The 25,838-nt window shown below is 62.0% G+C and overlaps 1 protein-coding gene across 1 annotated transcript in view; it reads left to right on the top strand.

Annotated features, from left to right (window-relative positions):
- Nucleotides 1–829: 829 nt before the first annotated feature.
- GNG12 (G protein subunit gamma 12) overlaps nucleotides 830–25,838 on the top strand; it is an 82,242-nt gene continuing 57,233 nt past the window's right edge. Inside the window, exon 1 of the mRNA XM_055339616.1 lies at nucleotides 830–1,003. The gene's annotated coding sequence lies outside the window, so the exon portion shown is untranslated. The remainder of the gene's footprint in view (nucleotides 1,004–25,838) is intronic.

Here is a 25,838-nt window from a genome sequence, read left to right as displayed (position 1 = left end):
TGGTGCCGACCGTCTGGCCTCGGTCCACACAGGTGGCTTCTCCCGCCCCTGGCGCCGATCCCCCTCCGAACCCAGAGTTCGCGGCCGGCCGGGAGCCCAGGGTCCGGGACAGACGGACGGAGGAACGGAGGAGCCGCGGGGCTCGCGCTTCCAGGTCCGCAATCGCGGTTCCAGCACCGTTTTCTGGGAAACAAAACGTCCCCGTGGCCCCAGGGCCCTTTAAATTGGACTGTGACTGTTTTCTTAAGACATTCCTGGAGCCCGGCCCAGCTCCTGGGGGCGCTGGCAGCCCGCGAGGGCCGAGGCGAGGCCGGCGGGTGAGCGGGGAGTCCGCACGGGCCTCGGGGCGGGGGGCGGGGGTCGGGGGGGGGGGGGGGGGACGGGGAAAGGGGAGGGCGGGGGAGCGAGGCCCGCGACCTAGGGCGGTGGGGCCGCTCGTCCCTGCAGCGCCCCTGCTCCCGCCTCTCCGCCCAAGGGGGAGGGGGAGCCGGGGAGGGGAGAGAGGGGGGGGACAGGAGGAGGGGGGAGGGGAGGAGGGGACAGGGGGAGCCGGGGAGGGGAGGGGGGGGAACAGGAGGAGGGGGGAGGGGAGGAGGGGACAGGGGGAGAGGTGGAGGGGGGAGGGAGGGAGAGGGAGGGGGAGGGAAAGGGGACGGGGAGGGAGAGGGAGGGGAGGGGAGAGGGGAGTGGGGGACGGACGGAGGGAGGAGGGAGGAGAGGGAGGGGAGGGGGGACGAGGGGGCGAGGGGGAGGGGGGAGGGGGGAGGGGGAGGGGAGGGGGGGGAGGGGGAGGACGGGGGAGAGGCGGAGGGCGGGGCGTCCGGGAGGGAGGCCCGGGCCCCGCCGCCCCGCCCGTCGGGCCGTGCGCCCCGCCTCCCCGAGCGAGCGAGCGAGGCAGCGAGGCGGAGCCGGCGCCCGGAGGAGCGGGAGGAGGAGGCGGAGGACAGGTCGGCCCGTCCCGGAGCCCGCGGAGCCCGAGTCCCCGGCGGCGGCGCAGCGGCAGGCGAGTGGGCGCGGGCGCGGGGGGCGCGGGGGGCGCGGGGGGCGCGGGGGCGCAGGCGGGGCGGGGGCGGGGCGGGGCGGGGGCGGCGGGGCTCCGGGCGCTGGGAAGCGAGCGGGAGGGAGGAGGAGGGAGGGAGGAGGAGGGAGGGAGGGAGGGAGGGAGGGAGGGAGGGAGGGAGGGAGCGTGTCCCGGAGGGCGGGGACTGGTCGGGGCCTGGGCGCCGAGACGCGGAGGGGGAGGGGGGAGAGGGAGAGGGAGGGGAGGGGGAGGGGCGGACGGCGCGGGCCCTCGACGGGGCGGGGGCGGGGGCGGGGGCGGGGGGGGGCGGCCCGGGGTTCCCAGCGCTGCCCTGGGGCTGCCCGCGCGCCACGCCCCCTTCCCCGCTCCCTTCCGCTCCTTCCCGGGCCGGGCGGGGGGGCGCGGGTCTGCGGGGAGGCCCCAGGTCCCTCGGGGCCGGGCGGCCGGAGGCCTCGGGGTGGTGCCCGCAGGGGCGGGGGGCGGGGCGCCAGGCGGCCGAGCCCCTGCTCCGGGAGCCCCGAGGGACCCTGGCGGCGCGGGGACCGCAGCCCGTGCTGGTGGCGACGGCGCGGCCCTTGGGGCGTCGAGGGCGCCCGCCCGCCGGGACCGCGGCCTCCTCCGTACCCGGGGCGAGCTCGGGGTCCCCGCGGAGGGGCGCGACCTGGGGCGCGACCTGGGGCGCGGGACCCGAAGCGGCGGGACCTGGGGCGCGACCTGGGGCGCGGGACCCCGAGGAGAGGGACCTGGGGTGCGGGGCCCCGGAGGGGCGGGACCTGGGGCGCGGGACCCCGAGGAGAGGGACCTGGGGCGCGACCTGGGGCGCGGGACCCCGAGGGGCGGGACCTGGGGCGCGGGACCCCGAGGAGAGGGACCTGGGGTGCGGGACCCCGAGGGGCGGGACCTGGGGCGCGGGACCCCGAGGAGAGGAACCTGGGGCGCGGGACCCCGAGGGGCGGGACCTGGGGCGCGGGACCCCGAGGAGAGGAACCTGGGGCGCGGGACCCCGAGGGGCGGGACCTGGGGCGCGGGACCCCGAGGAGAGGAACCTGGGGCGCGGGACCCCGAGGGGCGGGACCTGGGGCGCGACCTGGGGCGCGGGACCCCGAGGGGCGGGACCTGGGGCGCGACCTGGGGCGCAGGACCCCGAGGAGAGGGACCTGGGGTGCGGGACCCCGAGGGGCGGGACCTGGGGCGCGACCTGGGGCGCGGGACCCCGAGGAGAGGGACCTGGGGCGCGACCTGGGGCGCGGGACCCCGAGGGGCGGGACCTGGGGTGCGGGGCTCGGAGGAGAGGGACCTGGGGTGCGGGACCCCGAGGAGAGGGACCTGGGGTGCGGGACCCCGAGGGGCGGGACCCCGAGGGGCGCCGATGCGGCCGGGTCCGCGGTCCCGGGGCGGGCGCGGTGCTGCACAGACGCGGCCCTGGAAGCCCGAGCGCCGCCGCCGAGCCCCGCCCGCCCCGCCCCGCGGCCGCTGTACCTGCGCCGACCGACCGACTGCGATGCGTCTGGGGGCGCCAGTGCCGACCGGGGTCGGGTCAGGTCGAGTCTGGGTCGGGTTGGGGTCCGCGGCCTGCAAGCCCAGTTGGGCCGTTTTCTGGGCCGCCCGCAGGTGTGCCCGGCTCCCCTCCCCCTCCCCCTCGGCTCCCCCCTCCCCTCCCCCTCCCCCTCGGCTCCCCCCCCCGCCTCCCCTCCCCTCCCCCTCCCCCTCGCTCCCCTCGGCTCCCCCCCTCCCCCTCCCCCTCGCTCCCCCCCCGCTCCCTCCCCCTCCCCCTCGGCTCCCCCCCCCCCCGCCTCCCCTCCCCCTCCCCCTCCGCAGGTCACGGCCCCACCTGGAGGACAGGAGGGCGGGGCACCCGAGTGACCGAGTGACCGCAGCGGGGGCCTCTGTCTCCCAAACAATCCCAGTCCCGTAAAGAGCTGTTTGGGGTTCGCAGTGTTTTTTTCTTTTTTTTTTTTTAAGGCCGAATTGTGTGTATGAACAAGCCTCCTGTTTTTCAGCAAACATATGATTCACACACACATAATCTTTTTAAAGTAATCAAACATTTTATAGACTTTAGTGATAAAAGGACTTTGGGATCCAATGTTCGGTCCCTTGGCTCCCCTCACAGTGAACCAGCACCATAAAAGCCTGGTTTCAGTCCAAAAAGTGCTCAACAGTCTTAACAACTGCGTGTTTGGGCCTTATAAAAAAAAAAAAAACGTCGTCGTGTTTTTACTGCATTTGACCCAGGTTCTCCCCTAGGTATGGGACGACGGCATTGGAATTCGTGTACAAATACATAAAAATGTGAAACTGTGTTTCACAAGAGACCGAAAAGATTGATATCGTGAATCTTTCCGCGGAGCCCGCTGCGATCTGGTCTGGAAGATTAGCCTCCGAGGCCGAGATGGGTGGTGTTGGGCTTGTGCTCTCACTTGTTGAAGGACATGGGTGGTTTGTCAAGTTGTGACAGCAAAGAGCTTCCTAGTCAAAACACCGGAGGAAATGGTTCCCTAATGCCAGATTAACTTTGTTTTCCATGTTGAAAACCTCTCTGAAAAGAAAAAAAAATTAAGATTTCAAACAGAAGCGTATCATTGCTGGATAAATTGTCAGATTTGTGTTGATTTTTTTGTGTGTGTTAAGTTTTGTATGTCAGTTGAAGCTGAATTTAGGGAGGTGAGTTGTAGAAGCCAGAATTCTTTTTTTTTTTTTTTTTTTTTTTTTGAGGCCTGATTTGGAAGAGAAGCCCTTTAACAGTGGTTTGGAGTATGAATTTTGGTTGCAGAAACTCCATTCCCCTAGATGGGAATATTTAGTTAAGCTTTTAAGCCTGATTTGTAAAACGGGGATGATACTGGTCTCTCGTTCAAGGATTTTTATGGGAATATACGGAACAATCTTTGCAAAACACGTCGACGGCACCTAACACACAGTTAATAGTCAACATGATTAGATATTTTACTTCTCTAGCTTACTCCAGCGGCAGGCTGTTGGATAAATTACAAGACGCCAGTTTAAGCCTCCTGGAAATGCTAGGGAGAGCTATTTTAAATTCCAAAGAAGCTGCCTGATTTTGTAGGTAGAGCTCTCTATCTATCTAGAGGCACCAGATACCTGTATATATACGCGTCATGTGTCCACCACAGTGGTATGAATAATTGTGATTAATGGATTAATCTGATATGCTTTTAGTGCTGAAGTTATAGTCGTATAGTAGTTTTTAGAGCCAGGCAGCCAGAAATATGAATTATTAATCATATTTTAAATTTAAAGAGGGGATCCCTGGGTGGCTCAGCCGTTTAGGGCCTGCTTTCGGCCCAGGGCATGATCCTGGAGACCCGGGATCGAGTCCCACATCAGGCCCCATGCGTGGAGCCTGCTTCTCCCTCTGCCTGTGTCTCTGCCTCTCTCTGTGTCTCTCATGATTAAATAAATAAAATCTTTAAAAAATAAAAAAAATAAATTTAAAGAGAGTTTATATCTTAAAAAGTTGTGTCTATTAGCCCTGGGTAGGAAATTACACCAGGAGCAGAAATATTTATCTTTAACCAAGTATGATTTTTAATTAAAGCATGAAAAAAAAATGTGGTCTAAGAGTTTCCAGTTCTGTTTCATGAACCGACGTTCGGTGCCAACTGATAAGCCACCAGAAGTGTTTAGGACCGACGGGGAGCTTTTTGTGAACGTTTCGTAAAGGAGTCGTGACTGGTTGCGAACGTACGTTTGCGATCGCGGGTGTTCAGCTGATTCGAGGACTCGCCACATTGTTGAATCATTCGCGAAATTTGGAAGAGATGCTTCCGTCTTTAATGCAAATGGTCTTAAGCACCTGTTGTTTCATCCCTGATGTCCACAGGTGCGGGGGTTGGACGGATCGGAACGGTAGCTCCCGTAACAGAGGACGCCTCGTTTTACTCGGTGCCCCGCAGGGATGCGGAAACGGTGCCGCGTGGTATTTTTGCGTGACTGTTAAAGGGTACGGTGTTACTATGAATTGTTTCTTGCCTGTGACATTATACTCTGAAGCAGTGAAGGAGCTGATTGAATAAATTATTGATTCTTTTCACTCCTACGACCTCCTAGCACAGTGACGGATTCCCGGCTTATGCTTCTAGGTGTGTAGAGTGTGGCAAGTTGCTTCCTCTCCTCCTGCTTCCGCGAGGTGTTGTGACAGTTAAATCAGTGAATCTACCTAAAGCGTTTAGAACAGCGAGTGGCACATAGTCTGTGTTCAACAAATATTAATGTTAAATCATTACTTCCTGAGATTTTCTCTTTCTGAATATTATATAATGAGCATGTATTGCTCTTATAACCAGGAAAACAATTATAGGAAATTCTAATGTTTCCCCCAAATCTAAAGAAGCTCGGTAATTTAAAAAGTCCTGCCAAACCGCGCTAACAAAGTAAGAGAATGTCATTAGGCAATTGTTATCGCATTTTTTAAAATGTGGGATGGATTGCTACATTCATTTGTTCAACAAATTCCAGATCTCGATCCCATTCTCCTTTCTTATTGATACACTTGAAGTCACTAATGCACGAAGTGCTATGTTAGGGTGGGCCAGGTGGGGAAGGGCGGTGTGCACAGTCACAGCGCATTATTAACAATTCTAGCCAGCTCAGCAAAAAAGCTCATGCAGATGAAAAAGTCTAGCAGAAAATACAGACCAGTGGATGGTGGGATTCTGGTGCTTTCCCTCTTTTCTATCCAGTTTCTGCAATGAGTGTGTGAGTGTGTGTATGAAGTCCCCTTGTGTAACGGTAACTCAGTAAAAACTCCGGTTTATTGGCTGCAAATAGCAGGATTTCGTTTTAGGAAAAAAAAAAAAATACCTAGTTGAGTAGCAGTTGAAGGTCCTGAAATGTTAAAACCTTGGTAGTGAGAGTTGTTTGGCAGTGAAAGAGAGGCCCTTTCAGAATTTTGTAGGTTTATCTTTTTCTCCCCTCCCCCCCCAAGATTTACTTATTTAGCTTAGAGAGAGAGAGTGGGGGAGAAGCAGAGGGAGAGGGCGAGTCCTGCTGCAGACTCGCTTCCCAGCGAGGCCCAACGGGGGCTCCGTCCCGGGCCGGAGCCGAAGTGGAGGGTTGGCCGCTCAGCCAGGTGCCCCCGTAGGTTTATCGTCTTGAGATGTGTTTGGAGTTAAGGTTCGCATGCAGACCCGGCCTCCCAACGTTGAGACTGGTTGGAAATGGTCACTTGGAGGGTCTGGGCCCTGCCCTAACGCGCGTGGCCCTCGCCTGTCACGTGCCTCCAGGACGGGACATTCCCGAGGGAGACGCAGGTGCACGTGGTCTAACAGGAAGGTGTTAGAGCACCACGGTGCGTCCATACCTTGGGCTGTTCTGTGTCCTGGGCCCAGATCTAAGCCCGTCACCTGTACGACCTCGCTCAGCCCTCACAAGGAGGCCGAGGGTCCCGCGGAGCCCAGACCAGGGTCTGACCCCGAGTAGTTCCCACCCCGTGTCCATGCAGTCGGCACAGCTGCCTGGAGCTGCCCTGCAGGTGCATCCAGGGAAGGGCTGGGGACGGGGGCTGGGAGTCCCATGCAGAAGCCACGAGTCACACCCAGGGGGAGACGGGAAGGAGGCCCCCGATTCTCATCCCGCCTGGAGGGGCTTCTCCATCGGCGCCGAGAGGTCGCCTCAGACACCCACAGGCCTGACGTGGGCCGTAAAGTCTCCCACGGCTGGACGCCCAGGGAGGCCTTGAGGGTGCCGGTGAAGAAACCGGCCACGTCCTGTTCTCAACCTCGTCCGCCCAGGCCCCGTCGTCCCCGCTGGGGCCGAGGGCCGGAGCGGCGGGCGGGCGGCGGCCTCCAGGGCAGCGGGCGGTGGCACTGGAGGCCGCTTCCAGCTGGGTTTTTCCGTCAGTTGCCAAGTGTCTTAAAAATCGTTTCTAGCGCGACTTCAGCGTTCGGTTTGTCACGTCCGGCTTTATCGGGTCCCGTGAAAGTGAGGGTCTGCTTGCCCTCCTCGGCCAGGGAGGGCCTCTGTCGTCTTGTCATGGGTCTGCCTTTCAGAAGTCTGTGTGATGAAAGCCAGGGTGTGGCGGACGGTCACGACTTCGGGGCTTCCGATTCCGCCGGAGAGTTAGCAGCTAAGAGAACGTCTTTTAGGGTCCGCTCGGTGACCCGGTCGCCGAGCCGCCTCTGTGGTTTCCACGCCCCGGGGGTCACGGCAGAGACCTGGCTTCCTTACCGCGTGCGTGATCCTCGTCCTCAGTCCCCGTCGCCTGACACAGGGCCCCCTAGGGTTGGCCCAGGACAGGGGTGTAGGCTCGGGGTACCGGGGTGGCGGCATCACAGACGCTCGCTGGCGAGGGCTGTCGGTCCACCGCCGACTGTCTACCTGCTGGAGGGCTCGCTCTGAGGGGCCGTGTGCGCCACGTGACCCCCGCAGTGGACTCTCCACGTTACCAGTAGAGAATAATCGGGCTTTTATTTAGTTGCAGATGCTATGGGGTCACGGTGTCCCTGAGCCCCGGACGTTAAGCCCTGGCTCTCACTGGGACCCTTTCACTGGGACCTGTGATGACCTCAAAGTTTGCCTGCTTTTTGCAGAAAAAAAAAAAGATCATTGCAGGGGAGCAACACAATTTCGCTATCAACACGGGCCAGTGAATCCAAGGATGGAGAGAGGACTCAAAACCCAAAAGCTGCGTGGACTTTAGTGAGGCTCAGTGAGGACCTCGTTGATAGAAAACCGTCACCCTGGGTTCATTCGACCTGAATCTCAGGCAAATTGGAAAAGCGTGGAAAGCAGCCGACTTGGTGCGTGTCCTGCACCCAGACTGTTGAAATCTTTTGAATTCTTAGACTGCGACCTGCACACGAGGCCACGGGGCTTTGCACGGGAGGGTAAGGTCCCCACCGGCTGCTCAGGTTGTCGGGAGAGGCGGACGCCGGGCCACATAGCGGAAGGACTGAATCGAGGCTTCCTGCCAGGGCCGCCTTGGACTCCTGTGCGTGGCGGGGGCGCAGGTGCGCTCGGGGCCTTGGGCCGCTGCCCCGTACGGACAGGCAGCGCGTGTGTGACCAGGAAGACGCGCGGGCTCCTAGATGCCTTTTGCCTTTTACCCTGGTCCCCCGTGGCCTCGTTCCCGCCGCGCAGATCCCCAGACACACCAGGCGGATTCCCCCCGGGCTTCCCAGCCTGCGGAGCCACCTGTTGCATTCCCGGGGATGGTTTGGCTTCCGTGGGATTCCCGGAGGCCCGAGTCCCCAGGAATCTGGAGCCAGCAGCGTGTCCTGTGCGCCTGCACCCCGCCCCCCGCTCTTGGAACATGCGGATCCGCTGAGCGGCCTGCTGCGGCCCTTACCACCCACCCGTGGCCGGCTGCCCGTGTGGGGCGAGGGGCCCGGCCTCCCTGCCTCTTCCTCCCACTTCCTGCTGTCCCGTGTCCCCGGCCGCGGCCACTACCAGGGCCCGGGGACGCCCACAGGGCGCCCGGCAGGGGAGGTGCAGGTGCCGGGGGCCGCACTCACCCGCACCCTGGCCGGGGTTTCTCTCCTGATGCCCTGCGGGCCCCGCACCCCTTCTGAGCCGACGTCCTCCCGGGACACGTGTCTTCCCGGCCTGTCCTGTCCCCTCCTCCACGCTCCTGTGACAAATGGCTCGTCCAGCCTCTCCGCTCTGGGGCTGTTTTGTGCAGCGAGCTCGACGCCCAGGGTGGAGCCTGAGCCCAGCATCCGGGGCAGGAGTCCCACGCGGTCCCGCCTGAGCCACCGGGCGCCCCTCGTCGTTTCTCCTACTAGGGCATGTGTTTATCCGGCCCGAGCCCTCAGCCACGGGTAACGGTGATGCCCAGGCGGCTTGCTCCGCCTCCGCGCCCCCAGGTCTTCCCACACCTGCAGCCGGCCTCTCTGCCCCACACGGCCCGTCCCCCTGCGCCCTGCTTTAGTCGCCCTCCCGCCCTTACGCCCAGGGCTGTGCGGGTCCTCGTGCCTCTGCAGGTGCAGCTGGAGGACCGGTTCCCAGACGCCACCCCGCGAGCCGGCCCGTGACCCCCCGGGAGGGCTGACTCATGGCGCTTCCCTCCGGCAACCGTGCGGCCCAGCCTTTGCCCCCGGCCCCCTGGCAAGCCCCGCGTCGGCCCCGTGCCCTCGGCCTGCTGAGAAGCGGGAACTTGCAGCTGTTGGACGGCCCGGAAGGAGGAGCGAGGTGGGCGCCTGGGGCCGCGGTCGGAGCCCGGCCACCCTCCTGCGGGCACCTGCCGGCCTTCCCCGGACACCGGCCTGTCGCCCACGCTGCCCGCCGAGCCCCTTAGACGCGGGCTTCGGACGTGCTCGCTCTTTCGGGCCCGAGGTCCCGGGGCTGCCAAGCTGTCAGCGCAAACCGAGGGAAGTGGAAAGTAGGGTTTTGTGCCCGGCGCTGGCGTCTGATTCGTGACTAGTTTGGGGCCAGTGGCGTCGTGGAGCTGGGGCTCGTCCAGAACCGCCGTGAGGACGAGCTTCTGGAGCTTCTCCCCCTCAAACGGGAGCAGGAGACGGGGTTGAGCGTACGCCAACTCCAGCGGCATTTCCTGCGGGATCTTTAAAGAAATCTAGAGCTTTCTATCGATGTGTACGCCCTGAAAGGCTCTACGCGCCACGTTTTTTTGGTTTGTTTACGCTGAACTGGGCTCTTGCTCTGGCCTTGACTTCAGCCTCAGGGAGCTGTCGACCCCACGTCGTCCACCCGTCCGTCCCGAAGTGCGGTGGAAGGAGAGCGGCCGGGGCTCGGGCTCGGTGACGACCCTGGGCCTGACGTCGCAGATTCGCCTTTGCCCTCGAGGGCCCTTGCGTCAGCCCTGGGGTGGGCGTGCTCCTGAGGCCAGTTGTCCTCTTTTTAAGAATAAAATCCATCAACAGAGAAATCGTGGCTCAGGAAACAGGCGACCGTGGTGTCCTCGGTGTGCTCGTCGGCCTTCGCACAGGCCCGTCCTGTGTCCTGTCACCTGCGTCTCCTAGGATGGAAGGAAGGAAGGAAGGAAGGAAGGAAGGAAGGAAGGAAGGAAGGAGGTCACGGCAGCGCCGCGCCGCTGGGATCTCCCTCCCGGGGCTCACGCGGTGGAGGCCGGGAGGTGCCAGGAGGGGCAGCCCAGCCGGGTGCCCACCCTCCGCCCCGCGTGTCGGTGCCGGACCCTGGGCAGTGGGCGCTCTCGGGGCTTCCGTCTGCGGCTGGGCGCCCGCTCCACGAGGACAAGCACTGGACCAGCTTCTGTCCCGGTCCCGGCTTACCTGGCACCTGCGGGTGCTCCACCCACGGGAGGTGAGTGCTCCTGGGGTCCTTACCTGGGGCCCCGGGTCACACGGGCCTGGTGGGGGCAGCCGTTCCGGCCTGGGCTCTCCGCAGGATGCTCGGCCTCCGTCTGCTTCATCTTTGCCTCCAGCCAAGAGAAAGTTCTGTTTTTAGGGAATCGTTTGCTTCAGGTGGGCCCACCCGGATAATCCAGACGCCGCCCCTACCCCCTGTATTAAGGGGGTGACCCTAATTATAGCTGTGAAGTCCCTCTTCCGTGTCATATAGTCACGGGGTCCAGGGACGAGGACATTAGGCATCTCTGGGGACCAGGCTGGGTCCTCGGTCGTCCCACCATCGGGGACGTCAACACAGTATCCTCAGAATTGACGAGACACGATCTTGAGCTGAGGAATCGGTCACTGATGTGCGTAAATGACGTAAACGTCCAGCGTGTTGGCTGCAGGCGCTCGGGCGCGGAGGACCCCTAGCACTGGCGTGGGATCACACTGTTCACGTCCAACCCGGCATCTTGAATCGCAGTTGAAGCCGTTCACACAGTTCGGTGCCTTTGGCAGCAAATAGTGTTCCAGGAGTTAGCTTGACGACGAGGGTGCGCTCGGAGCTCTGGGTCCTCCTTGCGGACGCCCCCCAGGTCGGCGGTGCTGGCTGCCCTGACGGGCCAGGAAGCAAGGTGGGCGAGGCCGAGAACTGCGGGAGAACCCGCGGGTGGTGGCATCTTGCTTGGAAGCCGGCGTGACCCCGAAGTCTGTGCTCTTCACAGTCCCTGGGGCACCGCGTGACAGGGACGGGGCCTCCAGGTCCATGCACTGGAGGGGAGGGAACACGGAGGACACGTGCCCCGTGACGTGCCTGGGGCTCATGGGGGTCTTTGCCGCTGACGGCTTAGCTCATTGGGGACAAACGTCCTGTCTCTTCATCGTTCCCTCGGTTTTTATCAAGTTCAGAAAAGATCTTCCGTCGTCCAGCAGGTGCTGTCAGTGCCCTACCCCGGGGACGCCGCCGTGAACGGCTCCCTGGCTCATAATACGCGTATTTGGGGTTCATCCCCTTCCTGGCACCCAGTTCCTAAAACTCTGGGAATTTTGAAGGGAGGAGGGTGATAAACACTGTTCTGTTCTGTTAACGGGTGACTCTTGGGCCCCACCTAAGGACGGGCCTGTTGCCAGGGTGACTCAGCTTTGGACCTCGGCCGTGGCCCTCTGGCCTCTGGAGGTGAGGAGCTGGAGCTTGGCTCGCTCAGCAGTGGGACCAGATTGAATTCTTTGTGTCCCCCACGGAGCCTCCGTGAAACCCTGGGCGGGGGCAGCGCCTGGGGGGACGCCTGGGAGGCTGTTCCCGAGTCGCAGCCCGTCGCAGCAAACCAGGAACCCGGTGAATAAAAGGAGTCGAGTCCGTGGGTGCTCACAAGGAGCCCGGCTGGAGGGCGCCGGGCCAGGTTCAGCGGCGCTGCCCTGCCCTCCCGGCTGGCCCCACCCTCGCACGCGGCCACCGGGATCCCTCTAGACCTTGGGGCTGAGTAGTCACTTCCTGTCCAGCAGCCCCCCGGGTGTCGCGTGTCCGTCACCACGAGGGGAGCGACCCCAGCACTTACCCCACGGACGGTGCTGGAGGCGAAGTGAGTTCCTGCGGCGCCGCATGAGGAAGGCCCCCCTGAGCGTGGTCATCCTGCGTGCAGGACCCCAGCGCACCCCTCCTGCTGCCTCCCCTGCCCCACTGCCCTCCTCCCTGCTCCCCTCCCTCCTCCCCACCCACCTCCCTCCTTCCTGCTCCCTTTTTCCCTCCTCCCCGCTCCCTCCTCCCCCTCCCCCCTTCCCTTTCCCTTCCCTCCTCCCCTCTGTCCTCCCCACCCTCCTCCCTCCCTCCTCCCCTCCCTCCTCCCCCCTCCTCCCCTCCTGGTCTGTGGGGTCGCTACAAAGCCCGCATGGACTCAGGCACCGGCCAAGCAGTTACCCCCTCCTCACAGATGGGGAAACTGAGGCTCTTTCTGTAGCGTTGCTGCCGCTCGTCCTGGGTCGTAGAGCTGGCTACGGGCAGGGAGAGCTCGGAACCCAGGCCCCCTGCTTCCTGCTGTGTGCAGCCCCGTCGACTCCTCCGCGCGAGCTGGGGTCTGTGGGTGCTGGCCAGGCTCGCAACCGCTTAGCACTCAGCCCCGCCTGTGCCGGGACGGTTGAGCGGCAGGACCAGGGCAGAGGACCTCAGGACACCTCCCCAGGGCCCGCCTGGCCCGCTGGTACTGATGGCTCACGCTGTCCACGCCGAGGGCCACCTGGACACCTGCCTGCGGGGGGGGGGTTGGGTCACGCCGTCCACGCCGAGGGCCACCTGGACACCTGCCCGCGGGGGGGGGTTGGGTCACGCCGTCCACGCCGAGGGCCACCTGGACACCTGTGGGGGGGAGGTGGGTCACACCATCTATGCCAAGGGCCACCTGGACACCTGCCCGCGGGGGGGGTTGGGTCACGCCGTCCATGCCGAGGGCCACCTGGACACCTGCCCGCGGGGGGGGTTGGGTCACGCCGTCCACGCCGAGGGCCACCTGGACACCTGTGGGGGGGAGGTGGGTCACACCATCTATGCCAAGGGCCACCTGGACACCTGCCCGCAGGGGGGAGGGGGTCACGCCGTCCACGCCGAGGGCTACCTGGACACCTGCCTGCAGGGGAGGGGCAGAGGTGTCCTGGGGCCACAGGAGACGCCCCACCGTGTCAGGCGCTTGGAGGCCTCACAGAGCACTGGGAAGGACATCCAGAGGGCAGCGAGGCCGCTGTTGCCACTTTGTCCACGTCCCTACACGTCTGCGTCCTCTTCCCCCACTGCCGAAGCGGGAGGGATGCCCTTCGCACGTTCTGTGCTCTCACCTCCTAGGCCGGGTCGTCGCCTTCATCCTGGAGGCAGGGCAGAGGGGGATGAAGTCACCCAAGTTCTGACCTTGAATTTTGGTGTTGAGAAAAGTCTAAAATTGAGGATTTTAGCTTATCTTTAAATGGCTTCATCTTTTTCCCTGTGTTTCGTCAGAAGAAAAGAACAGGAATCGTCCAAGGGACGAGGCTCCGTAGTGAGGCAGCCTTGCTAGAGACGTGGGCACCCGTCTGTGGTGGAGGTCAGCTGGGGGCTGACCCTGACCGAGGCCACGCTCAGAGCCCAGCCGGGCGGGCGGCGGTGACAGGCTGGGCGTCCGCGGGGACGTGGGGAGGGCTCGGGGCCGCGGGGCGCGAGGGGGGCCGCGTCTGCCAAGAAGCATGACTCCTGTCGGCCGCGGAGCTGCCCGGCCCGCCTGGTTGTCCCCGGGTGCCGAGAAGCCGGCCCCGTACAGGGGAGACGGCGCTGCCCCTCGTGCAGGTGACAGAGGCCCCGGGCGGCGAGCAGCCTGAGCGCAGGTCCTGTCCTGCGACCTTGAGCCGGTCGCTGCGGTTGCTGCCTTGGCTTCCGTCCTGGGAAATGGGGATGGCGCCCCTTCTTGCTGGGGCTACGGACGCCGAGGACCGTAAGGTGCTGGACCCTGCCGGCACTCAGGGAACTAGGAGCCCCGTGAGCGGTGGCCATCGTCATCCTAATTAACTGGACGGGCTGACACATGATGCGGGGGTCGGGGGTGACCTCCGGCTCCTGCTGATTCTGGGGTCACCATGGGAGGTGCCGCCTTTTATCCCCACGCTGCTCCAAGCTCACGTTTCTAGGATCCTTCTAGGATCCGGCACCCTGAAGGGTCGTCGAGTGCTTATTAGGATGTGTTACCGTCGAGCCGCACCTCCCGGAAGTACAGGATGCGGCCGCTGCTGCAGGTGGGCCGGACCAGGCAGGGGCGGGAGCTGCGCGAGGGGACCTGCTCCCCGCAGCCCGGGTGCTACGGGGGGTCCAGGCACCCGACGCTCCGAGGAGCCAGCCTGCCCCGCAGAGATCCCAGCGGACGGTGTAGCCTCCGTCACCTGCTGAGGGGGGGTCGCAAGCTGCCACCTGCAGCCCCAGGGGCAGGGCCCCGTGATCGTGGGCACCAGCTGCCCGCCCTCTCCCCAGCTGCACCCCTGTCGGGGGGCTGTGCCTCCGAGCCGCCCCATGCCCCGGAACGTTCCGCAGCAGTGGACGTGGGCAGTCAGGCCGCCGCTGGCTCCCGAGTGGCTTGGAATGTGACTCGTGTAGCCGAGGACTTGGCGTTCTCACTTTACGTGCTGGCGGTTAGCCCTGCTGCAGCCCTGCGTGCCACGGCTGTGATGGTGCACGGCCCGGCTCCACGGGCGTGGGGGGGAAGGCCTGTCCCCCCCCACAGCCGCAGGTGCACCGTCCTGCTGCCAAACCCCGAGGCTCCCTCTGGGCCAGCCAGCCCCGTGCGTGGGGCCCTGCAGGACGGGCAGGTGCCGGGCCTTCCTCCTCAGCTGCCTCATCGTGTCACTGTCTTCCTCTAAAATAATGACGATTCTCCTCCTCCTCCCCCTCCTCCCCTCTCCTTCCTCCCCTCCCCTTCCTCCCCCTCCTCCACTCCTCCTCTCCCTCCCTCTCTTCCCCTCGCCCCTCCTCCTCCTCCTCCCCCTTTCCTCCCCCTCCTCCCCTCCCCTCTTTCCCCTCCTCCCATCCACCCCCTCCTCCCTTCCCCCTCCTCCCTGTCCTCCATAGTCTCTGGTGTTGGGAAGCACACTTAGTTTTGATGAGTCCTGGGTGGGTTTTCTCCCCCTGTGATGCCGCAGCTGGTGACCCCGTGTGTCAGGGTGAGCCTGTCGTCAGAGCCATGACTCGCAGCCCGCATGGAACATGAGCTGGAGGACTCGGGACTGACGACAGACGGCAGATCCGGCCCGTGGTCGCTCAACTAGGCGCCCTTCCTCTGTCCTCCCGGAGGCTGCTGTTTGCGGGACAACCCGAAGCAGGTCCCCTCTCTCGAGAGCTGCGGCTCTGCTTCCTTTGGCTCCTTTTTCCCACATCGCCCTGTGGGGAAAGTGTGGCAGCGTGGGTGGTGCAGGGAACGCGTCTGCTCCCAGTGTGGCCCCTCGTCGCCCGCGTCAGTGCTCCTCCGGCCCCGGCCGCCGTCCTCCACCCATGCCTGCGCTCGCTGGCGGGCCTTGACCCGTCCCAGAAGTGCGTCACCCAATTTTGACGGAGGCGTGAAGTCTGTTCCTGCTATGAGGAAGTAAGTCGGTGTCCTGACCGCGTGTGAGCGGGGTCGCAGCCGGGCGGCAGGCAGAGCTGGGCATCTGGGGACGTTCGCCTCCGAGCATGTGGAATAGCCAGAGACGGCAGCAGGACGGTGACCTGGAGGGTGCCTCGGTGTGAAGCGACTCAGCTGAAGGACGACTCGACCCCAGGGCACGTTGTTGCACGGCGGCAGGATCTGCCATAGGACCCTGGTCGAGTCTTTGAGATTCTTCGGTGGCGCCCCCAAGGCCGTGACATCTGGACTCGACCAAAGAGCGCCGTTCCCGCCTCTGCGGTTCCTCGGGGCGGCCCAGGGGAGAGGCCGGGCCCAGGGCCGTGGGTGGCGCCGGCCCACCCCGCACCATCACGCTGCCTCAGCCACGTGCTTCAGCTTTGTTCGGAAGGTTTCCTCTGCTTAGAAAGAAGACGATGGAAACCACTTCCCCAGAGCAGTGGCTCTCAAACTTCAGCGACCGCGTGACTTACTGTTAAAGCAGACGCTGCTGGGCCGACGCCCGGGGGAGTCCGTGTCGAGGCTTGGAAAACCGTCCGTGCACCCAGCTGCCCGGTGGGGCCGAGGGGCTGGGCCCGGGGGCACTTGGACCAGAGAACCACCGAGTGTGGACGACAGAAGGAGTAGCGTTCGCTATGTACTGAGTGTCAGGCCCCGTGTTGGACTCTGTGCCGCTCCAAGCTGCAAGCTTGCGCTACTGCCCCCGAGTCACCAAGGAGGAGACTGAGGCTGCAGAGTTCTGGTGACTCACCTGCCCTTGCTGAATGGGGGGCCAGACCCCAAGGACACCTGCCGCCTGTGGGCCCAGGATCCCCACTGTGTGGCCCAAGGCGGGGAGGGGGAGGATTGTGGTCGGGGGGTTGAACGTCCAGATGTGAAGAAGGCCTGACCCGCAGGCCGCATGTCTCCCCTACTGGACGTCAGCGATCGACGCGTCCCGTGACACGACGCTGGGAAGTCGGAGCAGGTCTCCCATTAAGGACAGAGTCCGGGTGGATCAGCGTCTCCCACCGTGGACGCAAGGGCAGCTACTCTCACGGAGGCTCGCGAGTCGCTTGTTTGGTCCCTGGTGGCGAGAAGCTGCGTTTCTACGAGGAACGACTGGGCACGATGGCACCAGAGCGCAGGGTGGGCGCCTCCCCACCGTCTGGGCCCTGGGGAGACGGAAGCAGACACAGTGTAATGAAGTGAGTCTCATTCAGGAAAGCTGCTGGGACGCTGCCGCCTTCCGGGGTGGGATTTCTCGCCCCGGCCGGCCCGTGCCGAGCCACAGCCTTGACCTGGCGTCCCCGCGTCCTGGCCTCTCCCTGCCCCGTTGCTGGCCGGGCCCGCTCTTCCTCCCAGACCCGGGCGTGTCCTGCGCTCTGTGTCCTGTCCCCCCTCTCCCGGCTGCGTTTCTGCTTCTCTCCCATCTCATGCAAGTGACCGTGTGGGGTAGGCTCACCCGGAGCAGAAACTCCCCTTCCGTCAGCCGTGCCCAGGCTGCCCGCGCTGCTCGGGGTTGGGGTCATCGTGCCCCTACTGTGCGCCTGACTCGGGCCCAGAGCGCGGCTTGCAGCTTCCCCACGGACGCCTGGCGGGTCCTCTGGATGGGAAGGGACACCGCACGTGGTCCGCAGGAGGGAGGGAAGGGAAGGAGGAAAATCCCGTTCTCCCTGTCGTTTCCTCCACCATCTCCTGCGTTTGGTCTCTCACGGCTTTTCCTGAACCTTCTCAACTTACCTTCTCGACTGGTGCGTCTTGACCTTGTGTTCATTGTGACCCTGGAAGGAGAAAGACGTGTCGCGAGGTGGCTTACATTTAAAGGAACGTAGGTGTTTCCCTAGGGAGGTGAGTATGACAAGTGAGAGGGGAGTCAGGTGTTATTGGGCGGGGTTGACTCGGGCGGGCCGCAGACTGTAATATTCACTACTGTCCCCCAAGAGCCAGCTTCCGCCCCGGAGAAGGGAGCGAGCAGTTCCTCGCAGGTGAACAGTCCCTCACCGGGAGCCTGGGGACTTCGGCTGGACGCGTCCGTCATCCCGGGTGTGTCCTCACGCCCGTGGCCAACGGCACCCGGCCCTCCGTCTGCCGCTCGTCCTGCAACGCCTGCTGTGTGCGCTCCCGGCCCCTCGGCCGCACGACTGGCACCGAGCGCACCTGCGACGTCTGGGCCAGGACCGCGTCTTGGGGGGACGGACTCACCTGATGACAGTCCTGTTCTTTACTGATCATCATAGAGGACTTTGAAAATAATACGGGCCCTGATAATAATAATAATAATAATAATAATATGGGCCCCAAATGCCACCTTTGAGAAGTTTGCATCTGGGGAAGCGCCGAATGCCCTTCAGACATCCGGTTTGGCAGAGCAACAGGACAGCGGACGGACGTGGGGCCTAACGTGCCATGCGGGTGAGGGTTGGGAGCCGGTCAGGACTGGTTTTCGGCAGGTGCTTCCTTTCTGCGTGTGTCCCTGACCCCACTTTCTCCCTTTTGTTCCATGTGCCCCCGTGCAGAGTGTCCCAGAGGCGTCGGTTGGCCCTACTGTGTGTCCTTGCCTGCCCGCCCCCGCCCCCCAGGCGCCCCCGGACCGTGGTGACGTTGGCCTTGGCATCCCCAGGCCTGGCCTCCTCGGCCCGCCGGATGCTCGTTCTTCCATCACCCGTCACCCAGCAGCCGGAGCACGAGCTGCTGCTTCCTGCCCAGGCCCGGGTTGTGAAAGCCCAGTGGGCGGGCGGGTGGGCTCTCCCCGGCTCTACCAGCGGCCCCCAGGCGTCCGACACGTAGCTCCCCCTCGTTGTCCTCCCTCCGCTTCCCTCTCAGCCTGCCTGCCCTCCCTGCAGCCAGGAACTGGGCTGGTTGCTTTGTGTGCGTTTTCTCATTTAACACCCACAACGAGCCTGTGCAGCCACCAGACGGGGGGGGGGGGGGGGGGGCGGGGGCGGTGGTTACGGACCAAACGGGGCCTTGTCAGCCTTTGGGCTCATCTGTGGGATCTGAGGCCGCCCCCGCCCGTCTGTCCTTTCACTTCGGGCACAAAAACGGGGCCAAAGTGCTCTGTCCTCCTGCCCCTCCTGCAAGCCGTCCCGGTCCTGCTGCGTTTCGTCCTCGTGCAGCTGACCCCCGGCTCCCCAGCTCCTAACCACGCGTACGGACGACACCCAGGCCGCCCACGGCACGACCCTGCTTTCTGTCCCCTTGGGCACAGGAGGGTGTGGTGGGAGCGACTCGGAACCTGGGTCTGGGTCTGGTCCTGGCCCCGCTTCCAGCCGTGCGGACCTGAGCACAGAATGAATTCCCCTGAGCCTCGTCGCTTCGTTGAATTCAGGGGGCATTTGGCACGTGTCTGGCGCGCTGGCCGCCGTGCGGGGGCTGCCCGTCTTCATTATGAGGAAAGCAAGCGCAGCCCCCACCCAGAGCCGCCGGCCGGCCTCTGCTTCCCCCGGTGCGCGGCAGGGGTGCCGGGTCGGGTCTGCTCCTGCTCCGGCAGAGTTCCCTGCACGCGCACGTCCAGCTCCACCTCGAGTTCCCTGCACGCGCACCTCCAGCTCCACCTGGGCTCGCGTTCCCCCACCGGAACCTCTGAGCATCCTGCGCCGTCTTGGTGGCCCCACCAGAGAGAGACCTGGTCCCTTAACCCGTCCCAGAACCCTCATGCTTAGAACGAAGGTCTCTTCACTCACTGAGGGGTCCCGGAATATTTGTCGAGCGCTTTTCACAACCGTTTTTCACGATGCGGTTCAGAGACCCTGGGAGCCTCGAGGTCCTTTCAGCGCGTCTACAGTCGGATTCATTTTTATAAAATCAAGATGGTCTTTGACGTGTTTGTTCTGTTGATCTTTGCGATGACGCAGAAGCGTGTGGCCAAGCGTGGTGCCTCGTCGTGACCGCGGCGGTGGCTCCCCGAGTGCTCGTGACCCGCATTCCTCACCGCCCCACGCTCACCGCTTAAAAAAAAAAAAGCCGTTTGGACACATTGTGTCCTTGAAGCAGTAGAAAGTATCAGCTTTGTTAAGCCTCAAGCCTTGAGGGCACCTGTTTCCAGGTTCTGGGTGGATCGAGCTCCTCTGAGAACAGCTGACGGTCTCGAGGGCCGCCCCTGGTGCGACCTGGGGGGCGTGGGCCTGCCCGCGGAGCCGACCCCGTTTCTGGTTGAAAGAAGGTCTGATGGGCGGACGCGGACAGGTCAGACCTGGAGGTTTGGTCGGGCAGTTTCTCGAGACAGAACGAAGCCCGGCTGACGCTCCGGGAGAAGCAGCTGTCGGTGTTTGTCACCCGCGATAAAGTCCTAGCTTTCAGGCAAAAATTGTAAATGTGAAGCGAGTGGGTTGGTGCGAAAGCCTGACTGCCCCCCGCTGCACCAGGAGCTTCCCCCACGGCCTCCCGGGGACATCAGCGCTCCCGAGGCCGGGCGACGCCGTGTCCGCACGCGGGGGCCTGGGTGGCTCTGCAAGGCCACGTGTCTCAGGGCCCCGTGCGAGGAACAGTCGTGTTCAAAAGCACCCCAGGCCGGTGGGTGTGAACACAGCGAGTGTGAAGGGTGATGCAAAGGGCTCGGGCCCACCTGGGGGCTTGTCCCTTGCGGAGGTTCGGCGTGACGTCACGGAAGGCGGCCGCATGTGCTCCGCGTGTCCCGGCCTCAGGTTGGGCCTCCTCGGCTCTAGCGTCCCCAGGACGCGGGCAGAGGCCGGGATGGGAGTCGGTGGCCCCGCTGGAGACCGCAGACCTGGCTTCGGGCAGGTCGACGGCCGCGTGAGTCTCGCTGCCTCGCGGAATTTTTTGTTTTGTTCTAGAAAACGATTTTTCATTCAACGTCAGTTTGGGTGAGACCTCAAGGATTTACCAGTTATTTTGAACGCGTCAGTGAGTATTTTTCAGACTTCTGTTTTGGCCTCTGGTAGTAAATTCATCGGTAGGTTGAGGCCAACGTGCAGGAGCCGTTGGCGGGCTTCAACTTGGAGGCGTGGAGAGGGCCCGAAGACCAGGAGGTTCGGGAGCTGCTCCAGGAGGACCGTAGGTGGGAGGTTCTGGCTGGCGGCGCTCACCGGGAGACCTAGCGGCCTCCAGGGACGCCGGCCCTGCCCGTCGGTGGCTCTGGACTCGGCACTGCAGACTGGCTGGAGGACCAGGAGGACGAAGCCACTGTAGACACGTGCTCCGCCTCCGTGGTGTCAGCGCGTTGGGGCCCAGCAGGGCCGTCCCCGGAGGCTGAGCCCCCCAGAGGCCGCGTCCCTGCCACCTGCCCCACGGAGCCCCTCCAGGACACCTGGCCAGACGGCCCGGTCGGCATGACCCTGACTAGCGTGGCTTGGACCCGCGCCTCTGTCGGCCACGGCCCAGTGGCCCCGAGGTGGCCTCGTGCGCCGGGCGTCCCGGACCCTGCGGCAGCGCCAGACCCGCGTGTGGGTGCTGTGGGCCTCCTGGGGTCCTTTGTGGGGATTTGCACACAAGGCATGGCCAGCGCAGGGATTGTCGCCCGGGGCCTTCCCATCTGCGGCCTGGACGCCATCCCAGAGAGGCCCTCGGGTGGCCCCCGTCAGCAGAACCTGGGGAGGCCGCGGCTCACGCCAAACGCATGACAGGAGCCACCGCAGCGAGCGACCCTGCCCTCCGCTTCATGACCTGCCCCCCCTTTTGGTCTCCATGAGCCTGTCCTGCGGCTCACAGCGTCTGTGTATCCACACAGCTTGCTGGACACCTAGGCCTGAGGGTTGGGGTCCCTCTAGAGTCCCCACACGGGGCCTTGCCGCGCAGGAGGGCAATGGGCTGTCCGCCGGGGAGGTGGCTCGGAGGAGATGCGTCAGTGGGGCCTGGCTGCGGCGGGTGGCCAGGGCGGCAGCGTGGCTGGGAGCCGCGTCGGGGCTGGGAGAGGATGAGGGGAGCGGCCCCCGGCAGGGGAGGGGCCGCCGGGCACAGGTAGCCGGGCTGCAGAAGGACCTCGGGGTGCATCATGTGCCCCGGCCCCACCTGGGCTCGTGCTCAGCACCCAGTCGTGGGGGATTCTCTCCCCACCCCACGTGTGTCCCCCCTCCATGTGTCCCTCACTCTAAAATAGTCTTAGAAAACCTCCAAGAAGCGGGAGGGCAGCCGGCCCGGGAGAGAGCAATTGAATCAGGGAAGCTGGAGGAGGCTGCGGGGAGACCCTGCGGTGCTGGGGGGGCGCTGGTCACCGGGGGGGGGGCCACCCCAGCCCACTGCAGGAGCTGCAGAGCCCGGCCAGCTCCCTCCCCTGAAGGCCTGGGCACGGGGGAAGGGGTGCCTTGCTGGGCACCCTGGGCCCACCTTAGGGGCACGACCGGATCCGGCCTCCTCCGGATTCCCTCCGTCTCCCACCCCGTTTTCTAGGTCAGAGCCTCTCCAGCCAGGGTGTGAAGCGTGTTACTGGGAGTCCGCTCAATGGGACCGGTCGAGGATTTGCTCCAAGTCAGGACTTCCCTGGCAAGGGGCCCCTTTTCTTTCGGCCGCACCCTCCTGGTTGGGCTTTTTGAGGTGTCAGGCGTGGAGCGTTAGGTCTCAGGTGTGTGTTATTCATGCAGGAGTCGTGTTTGCTCACAGTCAGCTTAACTCAGGGCTTCGTGCTGCCTCCACTGCCGACGCATCCAAGTGCCGGACGCGCACTAGGACTCGCTTTCTGTGCGTGTCGTGTCCCTGGTGATACCTCGTGGGATGGCATTTCCACCTTGCAGCCAAGTGTCGACGGGTAGGGGGTCCCTGCCTTTCAAGGACCTGCATCTCAGTGGCTGGACAAGTGGAGTATGAGTAGAAAAGGAATTTTGGAAGTTTTCCTTGTGAGCCGGACTTTTTGTGTTTTTATCAGGTCAGAAATTTCTGGAAGAAGCCGGAGTCAGCCGAGGAAAGGGTGTAGAAGGGCAGGCCTGACGCAGAAAGCATCCCGGGTGTGCCAGTCTCGGCAAGGAGTGATTGTCCCTGCACAGCAGACCGGGTTATCTGATGTGCAGCTTGGAAAGTGTCACGTATTGTGCTTTTCACACACATACCCACACACGGGGCATTCATCCTCACGTGGTCTGGGGCACTGAGCACAATGTATATGCTGAGCTTGGCGGATAAATGGATGCCCTTTATCAGTAGGGCGTTTATTTTCATCATAGGCACCGAGAAGGCACGTTTTCCAAACGGGTCACGCGTTCACTTCTGAGCATGTGAGAGTTCTGTCATATTGATCCTAAGGGGGTCTGTGGAGGTCGAGTGGTAAGAGAGAAAAGCCAGTTTGCAAGTGACTTGTTAGATTCTGAGCTTCCCCTGGGCTCCTAAGAACCATCCTTAGGAGTGTAGAGTCACGTTCCAACGCCTGGGTCCGTCCATCTGTGTATTTTTGCGTCGTTGGGATCAGTGTAACATCCTCTTTGCTGATCTGCTTTTGCACGTAACCTTGGTTCATGTTGCTCTTTTCCTGTGTCCTCACACCCCACATCTTTCTCCTTGTAATGGCAACAAAATAATCCCCTGGGCTGATAAGTAGCCGTCGGTTTAACTTTCTATCCAAGCGCTGGACATTTGGGTTGTTTCCAGGGTTTCACAAGAACATATTTGCTGTGATCATCATGTGCAGATTGCTCAGTCAGCAACTTATTTTGCACCTTCTGGAAGGGCAGTCTCTGCCAAGGTCTTGGAAGTGATACCAACTCATTAAGCTAAGAGTCTTCAGAACTGGCATTCAGGATTCCCTGAGACAGCATCTTAGTCTTTGGCTTATTTTTCTTCATTTAATTAGCAGATATGGAGAGAGGACCTGTCGTGGGCCAGAGACCACTAGGCCCTGGTCCCCAGCCGATGGTGCATAGAGCAGCCAGCGGGTTGGAGATGAATGCGGCGGGGGCAGACGTCATCGTGGTGACGTTGCCATCCCGTAAACACGGTGTCGGTCAGACTTCCAGGTGCACAATGGGCATTTGGTCTTCGTGAGGCAAAATGTCTAGATGTAGTGCAGGGTAGCAGATGGTAGGGTGGTGGTAGTAAAAATTGCAGATTAAAACATCAATACAGTTTTTGTTCTTTCTAAATTAGGCTGACAAAGCGATGGCTGGGTTTGAAGCTGTACGGTGTAGTGAAAGCACGAGCCTCTGGATCCAGGGAGTCCTGCATTTGACTCTTAATTCTGTTACTTGTAGACTTGTGGTTTTGGGGGAAACAGTTAAGCCTTCTGAACCTCAGTATCCTTATCTCTAAATTGGGTATAGTAGTTTCTGTCCTTTGAACTGTGTGTATTTCTAGTGCCCAGTCCAGGGTAGGGGGCTCAGCAGATGGTTGTTGGCAGAATAGAAGATGGATGGATGGATGATGGATGAATGATGGAGGGATGGTTGGATGGATGGATGGAGGGATGGTTGGATGGATGGATGATTAGATGGATGGATGATTATATGGATGGGCGGATGGATGGATGGAGGGATGGAGGGATGATTAGATGGATGGATGGAGGGATGGATGATTAGATGGATGGACAGAGGGATGGATGGATGATTGGATGGATGGAGGGATGGATGGATGATTAGATGGATGGATGGATGATTGGATGGATGGAGGGATGGATGGATGATTGGATGGATGGATGATGGATGGATGATTGGATGGATGGATGGATGGATGGATGGATGGATGGAGGGATGATTGGATGGATGGATGGATGGATGATGGATGGATGGATGGATGGATGGATGGAGGGATGATTAGATGGATGGATGGAGGGATGGAGGGAGGGATGGATGGATGATTGGATGGATGGATGGAGGGATGGAGGGAGGGATGGATGGATGATTGGATGGATGATGGATGGATGGATGGATGATTAGATGGAGTGATGGATGGAGGGATGGAGGGATGGTTGGATAGATGGAGCAGTCACTGTGGATTGAGAAGGACTTGAGGGGCAGCCCCAGTGGCGCAGCAGTTTAGCGCCGCCTGCAGCCCAGGGTGTGATCCTGGAGACCCGGGATTGAGTCCCACATCGGGCTCCTTGCGTGGGGCCTGTTTCTCCCTCTGCCTGTGTCTCTGCCTCTCTCTCTCTCTCTCTCTCTCTCTCTCTCTCTCTCTGTGTGTGTGTGTGTTTCATGAATAAATAAATAAATAATTCTTTAAAAAAAAAGAGAAGGACTTGAGGTCCTCTGTAATAAATAATATATCAGCAGCAGGCTATATCTGCCCTATTACCTTGAGGTTTGTTGAGCAGATTTTCTCACCTCTAAATTAAAGGAAACCACATTAAGAATCCACAAGTGTCTCTGTTGGGGCGCCTGTGTGGCTCAGTTGGTTAAGCATCTGCCTTCGGCTCAGGTGAGGATCCCAGGGTCCTGTCCCTGAGCCCCGCCTTGGGCTTCTTGCTCCGTGGGAAGCCTGCTTCTCCCTCCGCCTGCTGCTCTCCCTGCTTGTGTTCGCTCTGTGTCAATTAAATAAAATCTTAAACAAAAAAACTCCTCTCCCTTGTCATCTCCTGTATATTAAAAGCTATAAATGACAAAGCGTGACTCACTGTGGCCCTCACCAGTAGGGGCTTATTTCCCCAGGCCTTCAGAAAGTGTGGAGGAGGCAGCTGCTTCTGCCATTTGCCACCAAGGATCTCTGCTGCCTCCGTTCCTTTGATTTACTCTGTGTTGAGTTTAAAATGTAGACTTTTTGGCGGCCAGCGAATGATCGTCACGGTTCTGAGCCTCGTGACCACTTTCAAGGTTGGGAACCCGAGAGGCACCTGCCAGGCTGCTTCCGTCTCTGATGAGGAGGCAAAGTCCTTCCCCAGCATCCTCAGGCTTCGCTGGGTTGGCAGGGCCCCTGCTGCCCGAGCCCAGGCCCTTCGCTGGGCCCTGCATCTCCACCCGAGCAAACCAGGCCTCCGTCAGCAGGGCCGTGCTGAGGCTGTGTGGACGGGCAGCAGCCCGCGTGCCAGCCACACATCACACAAGTTAACTGAAAAAGTAAAAAAAAAAAAAAAAAAAAAAGGCAGAAGGGCAGGCTTGGTGGAGGTGATTTATTTATACGAGGCCCCCAGCTCAGGTGTTGAGACCGTTGGTTTTAAGCTGGGTGGCGCGTTTTTGTGGCTGCGCGTGACCTTGTGGTGCGTATGGAGGGGTTTTCTTTTTTTTTTTTTTCATTTGTTTTGACTGACAGAAGGAAACAGCAGTAAGAGCCACGACAGGGAACCGCTCTCTAGCGTCAGCTCCAGGCCTCTGAGATGCCGCAGCCCGGACTTGCCAGACGCCCTGCGTGGACGGCGGCCAAAGGACGGTCGGCGAAATCCTTCCCCAGCCAAGCGGAGCGAGGGCGAGAGGATGGGGCCTGAAGAGGCCGCGGGGGGGCTGGCGGCGACACTCCCATGGTCGCTAGGGTTCGGCTGATCCTGGCTCGCGGGGTCACGCCACGCACACGACCTAGCAATCCAGATCCGAGGTCACAGAGAAAAGAACGAGTTTTTGTGGGGGTTTTGGCTTGGACGACAAAATGCCTCGCGAT

This window comes from Nyctereutes procyonoides, unplaced genomic scaffold (assembly GCF_905146905.1).
Source record: "Nyctereutes procyonoides isolate TBG_1078 unplaced genomic scaffold, NYPRO_anot_genome, whole genome shotgun sequence".
Taxonomy (NCBI): domain Eukaryota; kingdom Metazoa; phylum Chordata; class Mammalia; order Carnivora; family Canidae; genus Nyctereutes; species Nyctereutes procyonoides.
Note: the sequence above shows the minus strand (reverse complement) of the source record. Positions and strands in the feature narration are given on the sequence as shown.